This window comes from Pelobates fuscus, chromosome 8 (genome assembly GCF_036172605.1).
Source record: "Pelobates fuscus isolate aPelFus1 chromosome 8, aPelFus1.pri, whole genome shotgun sequence".
NCBI classification, from domain to species: Eukaryota; Metazoa; Chordata; class Amphibia; order Anura; family Pelobatidae; genus Pelobates; species Pelobates fuscus.
Genome location: NC_086324.1, coordinates 99,404,949 through 99,422,807, shown reverse-complemented (window position 1 = coordinate 99,422,807; position 17,859 = coordinate 99,404,949). Strand labels below are relative to the sequence as shown.

At 44.4% G+C, this 17,859-nt stretch overlaps 1 protein-coding gene across 3 annotated transcripts in view; it reads left to right on the top strand.

The window, feature by feature from the left end:
• Window positions 1-17,859, top strand: part of RNF216 (ring finger protein 216) — a 288,938-nt gene that overhangs the window by 214,980 nt on the left and 56,099 nt on the right. The gene's annotated exons all lie outside the window — the stretch shown is intronic.

Genomic DNA, 17,859 nt, shown 5'->3' with positions numbered 1-17,859 from the left:
TGTTGGTGAGTGTTAGTGTGTGTCTGTTGGTGAGTGTTAGTGTGTGTCTGTTGGTGAGTGTTAGTGTGTGTCTGTTGGTGAGTGTTAGTGTGTGTCTGTTGGTGAGTGTTGGTGAGTGTTAGTGTGTGTCTGTTGGTGAGTGTTGGTGAGTGTTAGTGTGTGTCTGTTGGTGAGTGTTAGTGTGTGTCTGTTGGTGAGTGTTAGTGTGTGTCTGTTGGTGACTGTTAGTGTGCGTCTGTTGGTGACTTAGTGTGTGTCTGTTGGTGAGTGTTAGTGTGTGTCTGTTGGTGAGTGTTAGAGTGTGTCTGTTGGTGACTGTTAGTGTGTGTCTGTTGGTGAGTGTTAGTGTGTGTCTGTTGGTGAGTGTTAGAGTGTGTCTGTTGGTGAGTGTTAGAGTGTGTCTGTTGGTGAGTGTTAGTGTGTGTCTGTTGGTGACTGTTAGTGTGCGTCTGTTGGTGACTGTTAGTGTGCGTCTGTTGGTGACTGTTAGTGTGTGTCTGTTGGTGACTGTTAGTGTGCGTCTGTTGGTGACTGTTAGTGTGTGTCTGTTGGTGAGTGTTAGTGTGTGTCTGTTGGTGACTGTTAGTGTGTGTCTGTTGGTGACTGTTAGTGTGTGTCTGTTGGTGACTGTTAGTGTGTGTCTGTTGGTGACTGTTAGTGTGTGTCTGTTGGTGACTGTTAGTGTGTGTCTGTTGGTGAGTGTTAGTGTGTGTCTGTTGGTGAGTGTTAGTGTGTGTCTGTTGGTGAGTGTTAGTGTGTGTCTGTTGGTGAGTGTTAGTGAGTGTTAGTGTGTGTCTGTTGGTGAGTGTTAGTGTGTGTCTGTTGGTGACTGTTAGTGTGTGTCTGTTGGTGACTGTTAGTGTGTGTCTGTTGGTGACTGTTAGTGTGTGTCTGTTGGTGAGTGTTAGTGTGTGTCTGTTGGTGAGTGTTAGTGTGTGTCTGTTGGTGAGTGTTAGTGTGTGTCTGTTGGTGAGTGTTAGTGTGTGTCTGTTGGTGTGTTAGTGAGTGTTAGTGTGTGTCTGTTGGTGAGTGTTAGTGTGTGTCTGTTGGTGAGTGTTAGTGTGTGTCTGTTGGTGAGTGTTAGTGTGTGTCTGTTGGTGAGTGTTAGTGAGTGTTAGTGTGTGTCTGTTGGTGAGTGTTAGTGTGTGTCTGTTGGTGAGTGTTGGTGTGTGAGTGTTAGTGTGTCTGTTGGTGAGTGTTAGTGTGTCTGTCGGTGAGTGTTAGTGTGTCTGTCGGTGAGTGTTAGTGTGTCTGTCGGTGAGTGTTAGTGTGTGTCGGTGAGTGTTAGTGTGTGTCTGTTGGTGAGTGTTAGTGTGTGTCTGTTGGTGAGTGTTAGTGTGTGTCTGTTGGTGAGTGTTGGTGAGTGTTAGTGTGTGTCTGTTGGTGAGTGTTAGTGTGTGTCTGTTGGTGAGTGTTAGTGTGTGTCTGTTGGTGAGTGTTAGTGTGTGTCTGTTGGTGAGTGTTAGTGTGTGTCTGTTGGTGAGTGTTAGTGTGTGTCTGTTGGTGAGTGTTGGTGAGTGTTAGTGTGTGTCTGTTGGTGAGTGTTAGTGTGTGTCTGTTGGTGAGTGTTAGTGTGTATCTGTTGGTGAGTGTTAGTGTGTGTCTGTTGGTGAGTGTTAGTGTGTGTCTGTTGGTGACTGTTAGTGTGTGTCTGTTGGTGACTGTTAGTGTGTGTCTGTTGGTGACTGTTAGTGTGCGTCTGTTGGTGACTGTTAGTGTGCGTCTGTTGGTGAGTGTTGGTGTGCGTCTGTTGGTGAGTGTTGGTGTGCGTCTGTTGGTGAGTGTTGGTGTGTGAGTGTGTGTCTGTTGGTGAGTGTTAGTGTGTGTCTGTTGGTGACTGTTAGTGTGTGTCTGTTGGTGACTGTTAGTGTGTGTCTGTTGGTGAGTGTTAGTGTGTGTCTGTTGGTGAGTGTTAGTGTGTGTCTGTTGGTGAGTGTTAGTGTGTGTCTGTTGGTGAGTGTTAGTGTGTGTCTGTTGGTGAGTGTTAGTGTGTGTCTGTTGGTGAGTGTTAGTGTGTGTCTGTTGGTGAGTGTTAGTGTGTGTCTGTTGGTGACTGTTAGTGTGTGTCTGTTGGTGACTGTTAGTGTGTGTCTGTTGGTGACTGTTAGTGTGTGTCTGTTGGTGACTGTTAGTGTGTGTCTGTTGGTGACTGTTAGTGTGCGTCTGTTGGTGACTGTTAGTGTGCGTCTGTTGGTGACTGTTAGTGTGCGTCTGTTGGTGACTGTTAGTGTGTGTCTGTTGGTGACTGTTAGTGTGCGTCTGTTGGTGACTGTTAGTGTGCGTCTGTTGGTGACTGTTAGTGTGCGTCTGTTGGTGAGTGTTGGTGTGCGTCTGTTGGTGAGTGTTGGTGTGTGAGTGTGTGTCTGTTGGTGAGTGTTGGTGTGTGTCTGTTGGTGAGTGTTGGTGTGTGTCTGTTGGTGAGTGTTGGTGTGTGTCTGTTGGTGAGTGTTGGTGTGTGTCTGTTGGTGAGTGTTGGTGTGTGAGTGTTGGTGTGTGTCTGTTGGTGAGTCTTAGTGTGTGTCTGTTGGTGAGTCTTAGTGTGTGTCTGTTGGTGAGTCTTAGTGTGTGTCTGTTGGTGAGTCTTGTGTGTGTCTGTTGGTGAGTCTTAATTTTATCTTTCTCTGATGGTGATTGTTCAGCTTTTACCAATAAACAGCTGATTTATTTTATCCTCACTCATCTTGAAGTCCTGTGTTTTACCAGCTAGCTACCTTACAGTGAAAGGGGGACCACTAGCCCCCCACAACATCGGGGGAGGCACCCTGTGAGCGCTTTATTCTATCTTGTGAGTGCATTCATTTATAGCGCATTATCATATGTGCTAACTGTATTACACTATATATTTTTATGTTCCTTTGTAGATTTGTCCAACCGTATTCCATATAATTTTTTTGGTTTTCTATGTATTGCAAAGGTCGTCTGTTTTGGGTAACGATCTTGGGAGGCTGTATTTTGACTTTCAGCTAAGTATTGTTTATACTTGACATTCCACTACATTCACTGACACTGTGGTGATATATTGTATTTTTGGTTTTCTTAAAAAAAATACATGCTTCTTGCACTGCAGATATTTAATTAATTAGCACACACCCAATATACCAGAACTCCTACACAGTGGCAGCTGTAGACTTTGTGAGGCCTTAGGCGGAACTCAAACGTGAGGCCCTCGCGAACTTCCAAAGTGGGAAAATAAAATAGGGGTTGCATTGTGTGTATAAGGTGCTGTAGTTGTATTAAAGTACAAGCTTGCAGCGCTGGATACAGAGAACTAGTCTCTGTATTCATTGTTCAGAGGCTTGCAGTGTTGCGGCTGCATGTGTCGCTTGGTGACTGTTAGTGTGCGTCTGTCGGTGACTGTTAGTGTGTGTCTGTTGGTGAGTGTTGGTGTGCGTCTGTTGGTGAGTGTTAGTGTGTGTCGGTGAGTGTTAGTGTGTGTCTGTTGGTGAGTGTTAGTGTGTGTCTGTTGGTGAGTGTTAGTGTGTGTCTGTTGGTGAGTGTTAGTGTGTGTCTGGTGAGTGTTAGTGTGCGTCTGTTGGTGAGTGTTAGTGTGCGTCTGTTGGTGAGTGTTAGTGTGTGTCTGTTGGTGAGTGTTAGTGTGTGTCTGTTGGTGACTGTTAGTGTGTGTCTGGTGAGTGTTAGTGTGTGTCTGTTGGTGACTGTTAGTGTGTGTCTGTTGGTGAGTGTTAGTGTGTGTCTGTTGGTGACTGTTAGTGTGTGTCTGTTGGTGAGTGTTGGTGTGCGTCTGTTGGTGACTGTTAGTGTGCGTCTGTTTGTGAGTGTTAGTGTGTGTCTGGTGAGTGTTAGTGTGCGTCTGTTGGTGAGTGTTAGTGTGCGTCTGTTGGTGAGTGTTAGTGTGTGTCTGTTGGTGAGTGTTAGTGTGCGTCTGTTGGTGAGTGTTAGTGTGCGTCTGTTGGTGAGTGTTAGTGTGTGTCTGTTGGTGAGTGTTAGTGTGTGTCTGTTGGTGAGTGTTAGTGTGTGTCTGTTGGTGAGTGTCAGAGTGTGTATGTTGGTGAGTGTTAGTGTGTGTCTGTTGGTGACTGTTAGTGTGTGTCTGTTGGTGACTGTTAGTGTGTGTCTGTTGGTGACTGTTAGTGTGTGTCTGTTGGTGACTGTTAGTGTGTGTCTGTTGGTGACTGTTAGTGTGCGTCTGTCGGTGACTGTTAGTGTGCGTCTGTTGGTGTCTGTTAGTGTGCGTCTGTTGGTGTCTGTTAGTGTGCGTCTGTTGGTGACTGTTAGTGTGTGTCTGTTGGTGACTGTTAGTGTGTGTCTGTTGGTGAGTGTTAGTGTGTGTCTGTTGGTGAGTGTTAGTGTGTGTCTGTTGGTGACTGTTAGTGTGTGTCTGTTGGTGAGTGTTAGTGTGTGTCTGTTGGTGACTGTTAGTGTGTGTCTGTTGGTGAGTGTTAGTGTGCGTCTGTTGGTGAGTGTTAGTGTGCGTCTGTTGGTGAGTGTTAGTGTGTGTCTGTTGGTGAGTGTTAGTGTGTGTCTGTTGGTGACTGTTAGTGTGTGTCTGTTGGTGAGTGTTAGTGTGTGTCTGTTGGTGACTGTTAGTGTGTGTCTGTTGGTGAGTGTTAGTGTGTGTCTGTTGGTGACTGTTAGTGTGTGTCTGTTGGTGAGTGTTGGTGTGCGTCTGTTGGTGACTGTTAGTGTGCGTCTGTTTGTGAGTGTTAGTGTGCGTCTGTTGGTGAGTGTTAGTGTGCGTCTGTTGGTGAGTGTTAGTGTGTGTCTGTTGGTGAGTGTTAGTGTGTGTCTGTTGGTGAGTGTTAGTGTGTGTCTGTTGGTGAGTGTCAGAGTGTGTATGTTGGTGAGTGTTAGTGTGTGTCTGTTGGTGACTGTTAGTGTGTGTCTGTTGGTGACTGTTAGTGTGTGTCTGTTGGTGACTGTTAGTGTGTGTCTGTTGGTGACTGTTAGTGTGCGTCTGTCGGTGACTGTTAGTGTGCGTCTGTTGGTGTCTGTTAGTGTGCGTCTGTTGGTGTCTGTTAGTGTGCGTCTGTTGGTGTCTGTTAGTGTGCGTCTGTTGGTGTCTGTTAGTGTGCGTCTGTTGGTGACTGTTGGTGTGTGTCTGTTGGTGAGTGTTGGTGTGCGTCTGTTGGTGAGTGTTGGTGTGTGAGTGTTAGTGTGTCTGTTGGTGAGTGTTAGTGTGTCTGTTGGTGAGTGTTAGTGTGTCTGTTGGTGAGTGTTAGTGTGTGTCGGTGAGTGTTAGTGTGTGTCGGTGAGTGTTAGTGTGTGTCGGTGAGTGTTAGTGTGTGTCGGTGAGTGTTAGTGTGTGTCGGTGAGTGTTAGTGTGTGTCTGTTGGTGAGTGTTAGTGTGTGTCTGTTGGTGAGTGTTAGTGTGTGTCTGTTGGTGAGTGTTAGTGTGTGTTAGTGTGTGTCTGTTGGTGAGTGTTAGTGTGTGTCTGTTGGTGAGTGTTAGTGTGCGTCTGTTGGTGACTGTTAGTGTGCGTCTGTTGGTGAGTGTTAGTGTGTGTCTGTTGGTGAGTGTTAGTGTGTGTCTGTTGGTGAGTGTTAGTGTGTGTCTGTTGGTGAGTGTTAGTGTGTGTCTGTTGGTGAGTGTTAGTGTGTGTCTGTTGGTGAGTGTTAGTGTGTGTCTGTTGGTGAGTGTTAGTGTGTGTCTGTTGGTGAGTGTTAGTGTGCGTCTGTTGGTGAGTGTTAGTGTGCGTCTGTTGGTGAGTGTTAGTGTGCGTCTGTTGGTGAGTGTTAGAGTGTGTCTGTTGGTGAGTGTTAGAGTGTGTCTGTTGGTGAGTGTTAGAGTGTGTCTGTTGGTGAGTGTTAGTGTGTGTCTGTTGGTGACTGTTAGTGTGTGTCTGTTGGTGACTGTTAGTGAGTGTTAGTGTGTGTCTGTTGGTGAGTGTTAGTGTGTGTCTGTTGGTGAGTGTTAGTGTGTGTCTGTTGGTGAGTGTTAGTGTGTGTCTGTTGGTGAGTGTTAGTGAGTGTTAGTGTGTGTCTGTTGGTGAGTGTTAGTGTGTGTCTGTTGGTGAGTGTTGGTGTGTGAGTGTTAGTGTGTCTGTTGGTGAGTGTTAGTGTGTCTGTCGGTGAGTGTTAGTGTGTCTGTCGGTGAGTGTTAGTGTGTCTGTCGGTGAGTGTTAGTGTGTGTCGGTGAGTGTTAGTGTGTGTCTGTTGGTGAGTGTTAGTGTGTGTCTGTTGGTGAGTGTTAGTGTGTGTCTGTTGGTGAGTGTTAGTGTGTGTCTGTTGGTGAGTGTTGGTGAGTGTTAGTGTGTGTCTGTTGGTGAGTGTTAGTGTGTGTCTGTTGGTGAGTGTTAGTGTGTGTCTGTTGGTGAGTGTTAGTGTGTGTCTGTTGGTGAGTGTTAGTGTGTGTCTGTTGGTGAGTGTTAGTGTGTGTCTGTTGGTGAGTGTTAGTGTGTGTCTGTTGGTGAGTGTTAGTGTGTGTCTGTTGGTGAGTGTTGGTGAGTGTTAGTGTGTGTCTGTTGGTGAGTGTTAGTGTGTGTCTGTTGGTGAGTGTTAGTGTGTATCTGTTGGTGAGTGTTAGTGTGTGTCTGTTGGTGAGTGTTAGTGTGTGTCTGTTGGTGACTGTTAGTGTGTGTCTGTTGGTGACTGTTAGTGTGTGTCTGTTGGTGACTGTTAGTGTGCGTCTGTTGGTGACTGTTAGTGTGCGTCTGTTGGTGAGTGTTGGTGTGCGTCTGTTGGTGAGTGTTGGTGTGCGTCTGTTGGTGAGTGTTGGTGTGTGAGTGTGTGTCTGTTGGTGAGTGTTAGTGTGTGTCTGTTGGTGACTGTTAGTGTGTGTCTGTTGGTGACTGTTAGTGTGTGTCTGTTGGTGAGTGTTAGTGTGTGTCTGTTGGTGAGTGTTAGTGTGTGTCTGTTGGTGAGTGTTAGTGTGTGTCTGTTGGTGAGTGTTAGTGTGTGTCTGTTGGTGAGTGTTAGTGTGTGTCTGTTGGTGAGTGTTAGTGTGTGTCTGTTGGTGAGTGTTAGTGTGTGTCTGTTGGTGACTGTTAGTGTGTGTCTGTTGGTGACTGTTAGTGTGTGTCTGTTGGTGACTGTTAGTGTGTGTCTGTTGGTGACTGTTAGTGTGTGTCTGTTGGTGACTGTTAGTGTGCGTCTGTTGGTGACTGTTAGTGTGCGTCTGTTGGTGACTGTTAGTGTGCGTCTGTTGGTGACTGTTAGTGTGTGTCTGTTGGTGACTGTTAGTGTGCGTCTGTTGGTGACTGTTAGTGTGCGTCTGTTGGTGACTGTTAGTGTGCGTCTGTTGGTGACTGTTAGTGTGCGTCTGTTGGTGAGTGTTGGTGTGCGTCTGTTGGTGAGTGTTGGTGTGTGAGTGTGTGTCTGTTGGTGAGTGTTGGTGTGTGTCTGTTGGTGAGTGTTGGTGTGTGTCTGTTGGTGAGTGTTGGTGTGTGTCTGTTGGTGAGTGTTGGTGTGTGTCTGTTGGTGAGTGTTGGTGTGTGAGTGTTGGTGTGTGTCTGTTGGTGAGTCTTAGTGTGTGTCTGTTGGTGAGTCTTAGTGTGTGTCTGTTGGTGAGTCTTAGTGTGTGTCTGTTGGTGAGTCTTGTGTGTGTCTGTTGGTGAGTCTTAATTTTATCTTTCTCTGATGGTGATTGTTCAGCTTTTACCAATAAACAGCTGATTTATTTTATCCTCACTCATCTTGAAGTCCTGTGTTTTACCAGCTAGCTACCTTACAGTGAAAGGGGGACCACTAGCCCCCCACAACATCGGGGGAGGCACCCTGTGAGCGCTTTATTCTATCTTGTGAGTGCATTCATTTATAGCGCATTATCATATGTGCTAACTGTATTACACTATATATTTTTATGTTCCTTTGTAGATTTGTCCAACCGTATTCCATATAATTTTTTTGGTTTTCTATGTATTGCAAAGGTCGTCTGTTTTGGGTAACGATCTTGGGAGGCTGTATTTTGACTTTCAGCTAAGTATTGTTTATACTTGACATTCCACTACATTCACTGACACTGTGGTGATATATTGTATTTTTGGTTTTCTTAAAAAAAATACATGCTTCTTGCACTGCAGATATTTAATTAATTAGCACACACCCAATATACCAGAACTCCTACACAGTGGCAGCTGTAGACTTTGTGAGGCCTTAGGCGGAACTCAAACGTGAGGCCCTCGCGAACTTCCAAAGTGGGAAAATAAAATAGGGGTTGCATTGTGTGTATAAGGTGCTGTAGTTGTATTAAAGTACAAGCTTGCAGCGCTGGATACAGAGAACTAGTCTCTGTATTCATTGTTCAGAGGCTTGCAGTGTTGCGGCTGCATGTGTCGCTTGGTGACTGTTAGTGTGCGTCTGTCGGTGACTGTTAGTGTGTGTCTGTTGGTGAGTGTTGGTGTGCGTCTGTTGGTGAGTGTTAGTGTGTGTCGGTGAGTGTTAGTGTGTGTCTGTTGGTGAGTGTTAGTGTGTGTCTGTTGGTGAGTGTTAGTGTGTGTCTGTTGGTGAGTGTTAGTGTGTGTCTGGTGAGTGTTAGTGTGCGTCTGTTGGTGAGTGTTAGTGTGCGTCTGTTGGTGAGTGTTAGTGTGTGTCTGTTGGTGAGTGTTAGTGTGTGTCTGTTGGTGACTGTTAGTGTGTGTCTGTTGGTGAGTGTTAGTGTGTGTCTGTTGGTGACTGTTAGTGTGTGTCTGTTGGTGACTGTTAGTGTGTGTCTGTTGGTGAGTGTTAGTGTGTGTCTGTTGGTGACTGTTAGTGTGTGTCTGTTGGTGAGTGTTGGTGTGCGTCTGTTGGTGACTGTTAGTGTGCGTCTGTTTGTGAGTGTTAGTGTGTGTCTGGTGAGTGTTAGTGTGCGTCTGTTGGTGAGTGTTAGTGTGCGTCTGTTGGTGAGTGTTAGTGTGTGTCTGTTGGTGAGTGTTAGTGTGCGTCTGTTGGTGAGTGTTAGTGTGCGTCTGTTGGTGAGTGTTAGTGTGTGTCTGTTGGTGAGTGTTAGTGTGTGTCTGTTGGTGAGTGTTAGTGTGTGTCTGTTGGTGAGTGTCAGAGTGTGTATGTTGGTGAGTGTTAGTGTGTGTCTGTTGGTGACTGTTAGTGTGTGTCTGTTGGTGACTGTTAGTGTGTGTCTGTTGGTGACTGTTAGTGTGTGTCTGTTGGTGACTGTTAGTGTGTGTCTGTTGGTGACTGTTAGTGTGCGTCTGTCGGTGACTGTTAGTGTGCGTCTGTTGGTGTCTGTTAGTGTGCGTCTGTTGGTGTCTGTTAGTGTGCGTCTGTTGGTGACTGTTAGTGTGTGTCTGTTGGTGACTGTTAGTGTGTGTCTGTTGGTGAGTGTTAGTGTGTGTCTGTTGGTGAGTGTTAGTGTGTGTCTGTTGGTGACTGTTAGTGTGTGTCTGTTGGTGAGTGTTAGTGTGTGTCTGTTGGTGACTGTTAGTGTGTGTCTGTTGGTGAGTGTTAGTGTGCGTCTGTTGGTGAGTGTTAGTGTGCGTCTGTTGGTGAGTGTTAGTGTGTGTCTGTTGGTGAGTGTTAGTGTGTGTCTGTTGGTGACTGTTAGTGTGTGTCTGTTGGTGAGTGTTAGTGTGTGTCTGTTGGTGACTGTTAGTGTGTGTCTGTTGGTGAGTGTTAGTGTGTGTCTGTTGGTGACTGTTAGTGTGTGTCTGTTGGTGAGTGTTGGTGTGCGTCTGTTGGTGACTGTTAGTGTGCGTCTGTTTGTGAGTGTTAGTGTGCGTCTGTTGGTGAGTGTTAGTGTGCGTCTGTTGGTGAGTGTTAGTGTGTGTCTGTTGGTGAGTGTTAGTGTGTGTCTGTTGGTGAGTGTTAGTGTGTGTCTGTTGGTGAGTGTCAGAGTGTGTATGTTGGTGAGTGTTAGTGTGTGTCTGTTGGTGACTGTTAGTGTGTGTCTGTTGGTGACTGTTAGTGTGTGTCTGTTGGTGACTGTTAGTGTGTGTCTGTTGGTGACTGTTAGTGTGCGTCTGTCGGTGACTGTTAGTGTGCGTCTGTTGGTGTCTGTTAGTGTGCGTCTGTTGGTGTCTGTTAGTGTGCGTCTGTTGGTGTCTGTTAGTGTGCGTCTGTTGGTGACTGTTAGTGTGTGTCTGTTGGTGAGTGTTGGTGTGCGTCTGTTGGTGAGTGTTGGTGTGTGAGTGTTAGTGTGTCTGTTGGTGAGTGTTAGTGTGTCTGTTGGTGAGTGTTAGTGTGTCTGTTGGTGAGTGTTAGTGTGTGTTGGTGAGTGTTAGTGTGTGTCGGTGAGTGTTAGTGTGTGTCGGTGAGTGTTAGTGTGTGTCGGTGAGTGTTAGTGTGTGTCGGTGAGTGTTAGTGTGTGTCTGTTGGTGAGTGTTAGTGTGTGTCTGTTGGTGAGTGTTAGTGTGTGTCTGTTGGTGAGTGTTAGTGTGTGTTAGTGTGTGTCTGTTGGTGAGTGTTAGTGTGTGTCTGTTGGTGAGTGTTAGTGTGCGTCTGTTGGTGACTGTTAGTGTGCGTCTGTTGGTGAGTGTTAGTGTGTGTCTGTTGGTGAGTGTTAGTGTGTGTCTGTTGGTGAGTGTTAGTGTGTGTCTGTTGGTGAGTGTTAGTGTGTGTCTGTTGGTGAGTGTTAGTGTGTGTCTGTTGGTGAGTGTTAGTGTGTGTCTGTTGGTGAGTGTTAGTGTGTGTCTGTTGGTGAGTGTTAGTGTGCGTCTGTTGGTGAGTGTTAGTGTGCGTCTGTTGGTGAGTGTTAGAGTGCGTCTGTTGGTGAGTGTTAGAGTGCGTCTGTTGGTGAGTGTTAGAGTGTGTCTGTTGGTGAGTGTTAGTGTGTGTCTGTTGGTGACTGTTAGTGTGTGTCTGTTGGTGACTGTTAGTGTGTGTCTGTTGGTGACTGTTAGTGTGTGTCTGTTGGTGACTGTTAGTGTGTGTCTGTTGGTTACTGTTAGTGTGCGTCTGTTGGTGACTGTTGGTGTGCGTCTGTTGGTGACTGTTGGTGTGCGTCTGTTGGTGACTGTTGGTGTGCGTCTGTTGGTGACTGTTGGTGTGCGTCTGTTGGTGACTGTTGGTGTGCGTCTGTTGGTGACTGTTGGTGTGCGTCTGTTGGTGACTGTTGGTGTGCGTCTGTTGGTGAGTGTTGGTGTGCGTCTGTTGGTGAGTGTTGGTGTGCGTCTGTTGGTGAGTGTTGGTGTGCGTCTGTTGGTGAGTGTTGGTGTGCGTCTGTTGGTGAGTGTTGGTGTGCGTCTGTTGGTGTGCGTCTGTTGGTGAGTGTTGGTGTGTGTCTGTTGGTGTGTGAGTGTTAGTGTGTGTCTGTTGGTGTGCGTCTGTTGGTGAGTGTTGGTGTGTGTCTGTTGGTGTGTGAGTGTTAGTGTGTGTCTGTTGGTGTGTGAGTGTTAGTGTGTGTCTGTTGGTGAGTCTTAGTGTGTGTCTGTTGGTGAGTCTTAGTGTGTGTCTGTTGGTGAGTCTTAATTTTATCTTTCTCTGATGGTGATTGTTCAGCTTTTACCAATAAACAGCTGATTTATTTTATCCTCACTCATCTTGAAGTCCTGTGTTTTACCAGCTAGCTACCTTACAGTGAAAGGGGGACCACTAGCCCCCCACAACATCGGGGGAGGCACCCTGTGAGCGCTTTATTCTATCTTGTGAGTGCATTCATTTATAGCACATTATCATATGTGCTAACTGTATTACACTATATATTTTTATGTTCCTTTGTAGATTTGTCCAACCGTATTCCACATAATTTTTTTGGTTTTCTATGTATTGCAAAGGTCGTCTGTTTTGGGTAACGATCTTGGGAGGCTGTATTTTGACTTTCAGCTAAGTATTATTTATACTTGACATTCCACTACATTCACTGACACTGTGGTGATATATTGTATTTTTGGTTTTCTTAAAAAAATACATGCTTCTTGCACTGCAGATATTTAATTAATTAGCACACACCCAATATACCAGAACTCCTACACAGTGGCAGCTGTAGACTTTGTGAGGCCTTAGGCGGAACTCAAACGTGAGGCCCTCACGAACTTCCAAAGTGGGAAAATAAAATAGGGGTTGCATTGTGTGTATAAGCTTGCAGCGCTGGGTACAGAGAACTAGTCTCTGTATTCATTGTTCAGAGGCTTGCAGTGTTGCGGCTGCATGTGTCGCTGTGTTGTGAGCTCTCGGACTGTAGTTATGGCATAATATGCAAACTAAATTAATTTGCAATAAACAAATTGAATTGGCAATTATGCTCATCATTTATTCACGACTGCGAGGTATGATTACATATGATTACAGCCTTGCAGTCGTGTATACATTACTGCTAGTGTGTGTATTTTTGAGTGTGTCTGGCATTGTCTACCTGTGTATGTGCATGAAAGTGTGTGTCTGACCAAAAGTATCCTTGTGTGTGAATTTGTGTCTTTGAGTATGTGTGTGGGGTAGCTGCTTGCGGTGTGTGGTGTTTATGGGGACTGCCTGTGCATATGTGTATGATGAATGTCTTCAGTTTGTGACTGGTGAGTAAAGGGGTAACTGTGATCGTGTAACAGAATGATCGAGGGTGAGAATGATAAGGGGGGCGATTGTGACCTAGTTGGAGGAATGAATGTGACAGGGCATGGGGAAGTAAGTGTGACAGGATTGGAGTAAGTTAATGTGACAGGCTGCATGTGGCATAGTTGGGGGAGGGAGGGTATCACAGAGTTGGGGTGAATGTGCCATGTTTGGAGGAGGAAGTGTAACAGAATAAGGGGAGGTGAGTGTGACAAGATTAAGGGGGTTAATGTGGCAGGATTAGATTAATGTGGAAGGGTGAGTGTGGCACAATTGAAGGAAAAGATTGAAGGGGGTGAGTGGGATAGACTGATAGAGGATAAGTGTGACTGTGTGCGACCATGCAAGAGAAGGTGAGTCTGACAGGATTGAGGGGGTTAATGTGATAGGGTAATTGTGGTAAAGCGGCACGGTCATGCTGAGCTTACCTTTCTGTAATCGACTCCTCTTCTCTCCCTCTCTCAGGATCTGTTCCTCATTTCTTCCGGTCTGCTCTAGTTTTCTTTAAAACATAACACAAAGTAGGGACTGTAGCGGAGAGGTAGTATAATCCACAATATCTCCGCTGGTAGACAGGAACAGCATATAATAATCCAGGTAGGCAGGTACAATATACAATAATCCCGGTAGCGTTATAAGAATCCTTCCCTCCCAAGAACTAGACGACACATAGACTGGGAGTCAACTGAGGTTTTATTCACAGGTAACAGTATTTATGTGGTTCCCCATGCAAGGGGTTTCCCGAGTGACTTTGCAGGGGTTGTACAGTAGGGGACTAGATGGGGAACTGAACATACAGGACAATTTTCCCACCATGCACTGCTGTACGAGAGGGATACTCCCATAAGAATATCCTGTTAAGTGGATTATCCCTCTGTACAGCAGAACCTGTCTTTTCACTTAAAAATACATAACGTGCACGTTATTCGTGCCATTAAACCGAATGGCATCTGTATAGATAGCTGGGATCTGAGCGCATACTTCGGGAAACTACCGCTCAGATCCCAGCACAATTAGCCGAATGCCACACGAAACATTGTTTAATTTGAACACACAAGAAAACACACGAATGAACGGTTTGTATTAAACTACCGAAGGACCGGTGATCCCGAACGGTCTGGAAGTCCACTGGTGTTCGTGCCGTCGAGTAGACGATTTTAGTTCCAGACACACGACGACCAAACACTGCTGGGCTAAAAGGGGATCCAAGATGGCTGCCGCCGCGTGGTTGGTATCCAAACGGCGACCACCCTGCGAATCAATTAACAGAGGATAGATACAATGTTGCAATCTGTTAATGGGAGCCACACGACCCCCTGTGTGTGGTCTCCCATTCGGGACTTTGTTCGTTTCTTTCAACACTGTTCGTGAAACTACTATAGGAATGCTAGCGGCTTTCGCGCCACCTGCATACGAATGCCCTCTATCACCTATTTAAGCGAACAACGTAAAATAAGCCATATATCAAACAGTCTCTCCAGGGCCACCCTTATACATCACAATTGTCTTAAGTGGCTAGGTTTGCCACAGGGACTATTTGTCTTATGGAGGTTTCCTGCGCATGACCAGTGGAGGAGCTTCATTTCCGGTGGTCAGAGCAATTTTCCCACAATTCTCACCTTTCCTCCGTGTTCCCGTAAAGCCTTCTTTCACTTTTCCCCAACATTTGTCATTTAGATGAAACTACAGAATTTCTCCATTCGTGTTAGGACGCATTTCAGGACTGAACTCTGCAGGATGGGCAAAGGTTTATAAAGCCTTCTCACACCCTGCAATTAAGTCACTTTACCACACTGTGTAAAATGACACAGCACTCTGGTTGGTTGGATGGATTTAAATCCACCCAGAGTGCTCGGACAGGTAAATGAAGAGACTGACAGGTAAGTCTCTACATTTACCTGTCACAGCACTCTGGTTGGATTTAAATCCAACCAATCAGAGTGCTCTGTGTCATTCTATACAGTGTGGGAAAGTTCTTTGGAACTTTCTTTGGAACACAGTGCTGTGACCGGGGTGGGGGGGATGGAAGGGCAGTAACAGGGGGTAGGAAGGTAGTTTTGGGGGGATGGAGGGGCAGTAACGGGGTAGGGGGGTGGAGTGGCAGGGAAAGGTGGTAGTGGGGATGGAGGAGGAGTAACAGGGGGTAGGGATGTAAAGGGGCCATGACAGGGGGTGGAGGGACAGTAGAGGAGGTGTAAGGGGGTAGGGAGGTGGACAGGGGGTTCACAAATACCTTCCCTGGTGGGCCTGTGGGCACCCTCTCTCACCGGTGGTCCGGCTGTCTGGTCTGTACGCTTGAAGAAGCCCCTTGTGGCGAAACGCGTTGTTTTAATCTAAATAAGTGTTTTTTCTGACTACCTAATATTTTGGTTAGTCTTTTTTTTTTTACCTGTCATATCCTAACATCTGAAGCTTTCATACCATCCAAAGAATCCATGGTGGGGATTGTTCCACCCAGTGGCATTGCACAGAGCAGTTTGTCTGCTCTGTGTATTTGTAAGTGCATCTCCTATTTTATCCATGCATTTCTTAACCTCAGTGTTGTCTGTGGCCATACTCCTTTAAGTTACTGCACCACTGGTCCCCTCTGTGTGTTTTTTTTCTTTCATATATGCTGGAGGATTTGACCCAAGACGTCTTGAAAATTTCTGAAGAATATACCTGTGAATTAAGCGAACAACATAAAATAACTTTGCAAACCTGAGTCACTTTAATTTGCCTGTTTCCATGGTATTTTTTTCTATTATTTATTTTATTTATTCACTTTGTTTTTGGCGCACCCTGTACTTGTTGTTTTCTGTTTTTCCAAAGTATACAATATTTTACAAATTTATTTCAGATACCTTCAGGGGTAGGCACCTTTCAGCATTCTTAGAGCCATAATGCTTACAAAGCATCAGGGGAAATGTAGTCCAAAACATTTGAAGTGCTGCAGGTTGCCTATCCCATGCACTAGAGTGTTGTGCGGATAGATGCCCTGGTGGATTAGTCCCGGTGTGGTGGACTCGTCAGAAATCCTATTTGTAGTGAACTAGAGCAGAGTTGTAGAATTGTTCCAGATGAGCAACTGTAGCCCAAGTGTTACCATTTGGATCTCAATTCCCTTCAGTTCAGAGGTTAGTAAATAAGCACCAATATGTTTTAGGTTAGGCCAAAGATGGCCAGCAGGAAATATTAAAGCACTTCTCCTGGTCCATAATTTTTACTATCTGCCAACACATTTGTAAAACTGTGCATGTATGGTTTGTAGGCATTTTAATGAATACAATGTGGATACTAAATTGTTTGTTTAAATTTTTTTTTTTATTAACCATTACACTCAGTGTATGTTATTATCTGAGTGTTTAAAAAAATATTCAATGCAACCATTAGGTGGTGCTATGAGACTAGTACTGTAGGAGTAATTTGCATGGTATTTTCTTAGCATCTTTGTTCATTAAAGATACTGTCTTCATGGAGTTGTATTTTCCTGGGTTGAAACAGGCCGTTTGTAATTGAGATCAATTTTTTTTTAAATATACCCTCCCTCCCCCCACCCCCCCCAATTTTGTGTGTGTGTGTATATATGTAAAATAACAGATTAAATTCATATTATGTAATATATATATGTGTGTGTGTGTGTGTATATATATATATATATATATGTGTGTGTGTGTGTATGTATATATATATATATATATGTGTGTGTATGTAAAGTCATGGCTAATATAAAGTACACCCTCTTTGAACTCTATGGTTTTAAATATGAGGACGTGGTTCTGTGCATTAAGACCAAACATCTCCAGTTTGGTCTCGTCCATCCAAAGAACATTGTTCCTTAAGTCTTGTGGTTTGTTCAGATGCAACTTGCTGCCATGTTCTTTCTAGAGAGAATATACTTTCTCCTGGCAACTCTTCCAAACAAACCATACTTGTTCAGTCTTTCAGTAGGAGTTAACATTTTACCCATAGGTTGTGCGAATTCAAGGTGAAATCAAAGTTAATTTCAAATTTCAGGCCAGGTTCACTGATCTTATAGCACAGCTGACTTAAAAATGTTTAACTATTTCAACATGAAATTTGAATTTCACCATGAATTTTCACTTTAGTAAATATCCCTGTTGGTAAATTGTGCATTATTCACCATTCATTGCTGGGAATAATCTAATAAATGAAGTCATCCATGCATTATGGAGATATAAAATATATTCAGTCTGTTAAAATAATGGAAGATCTAATAAACACAGTAATTATTTCCCAACTCCTAATTGCACTACGTTATGTGGAGTTGATTATGAAATTATACATTGCAATGCCCTCATCTCACCATGAATAGGAGACCTGTCTGCACAGTTGTTTACAGAAACAGATAAATAATAGAACATGGAGCTTAGAAATCAATTTTTTATTACAAAAAATACACCCAGAGCCACCAAAAAGCTCTAAATTATATATAAAAAAAAGACTGAATAATGGGCTCCCAGTAACCAAACAATGGCCAAAACTGCAGAACTCTACTGTGCGTAGTGACATGCAGACCACGATGCAAAAGTGGAGAGTCCTGTAAATTGCAGGACTAGCCCCTCCCACAACTCCTGGCTTCTGACTACATATAAATCTTGCGACTTTTTAAGGCTATGCTCATTATTGCAGTTTAATGCTGTAGATTGTTATGCTGGCAATCAGTCTTCCTCAACTATTTATGACCACACTCTAAGGAGGGGAACACATGGCTGACATTTAACTGTGTAATATTTATTGATCCTGGGAGAGTTCACTACGTACTACTTATTTCTTTCTGTAATGAACTAAAGTGTAAATTGGCCATTCTAGTGACATCTAGCCACACCAGACATATTATTCATATAGGTTCATTAAAAAGCCCTGGACACTGCCAGAGATGACAGATGCCACGATAACCTGTAATGTTCTAAAGTAGTCTGTGTGGCACATGCACATTTATTAACATTTAGAGAATGGTGCTCTATAAAGACTTGCAATTATTTTACTATTTATAGCAAGGTTTGGTGGATCTGTAGTGTTTGTGCCACCAGTGTAAATGGAAGTGCTTTTGTTACTCCAAGTATGGCTTGACAAAGTTTTTTTAGTCAGAGGATAACATTTTCGCAATTAGTATTTGTGTAGGCTTTTGCTAGAATTATTTGTGTACGAGTTTCAGAATGATTTCCCTCTTGTAAAAACATCCTGATTGCACGTATGCTAGTATTGTGTGACGGTCCTCCATTTTATATTTATTTATAATACATTTGCTCTCCTCAAGAACTTGCGCTTGTCCTGGATTTAGTGATTACGCTATATCATTGAGAGCTTTATTAGACCTACTGATATGTACACTGTACCTATTCAAATCTCTTCACATATTACTTTTACTTTTCATTATCATTTAGCAACAGTGGACAAACTAACATTTTAGATGGTTGTTTAGTGGAGTAAATATTAGCATCTACATATAGTGAATTTCTACAGATTTATGAAAAACAG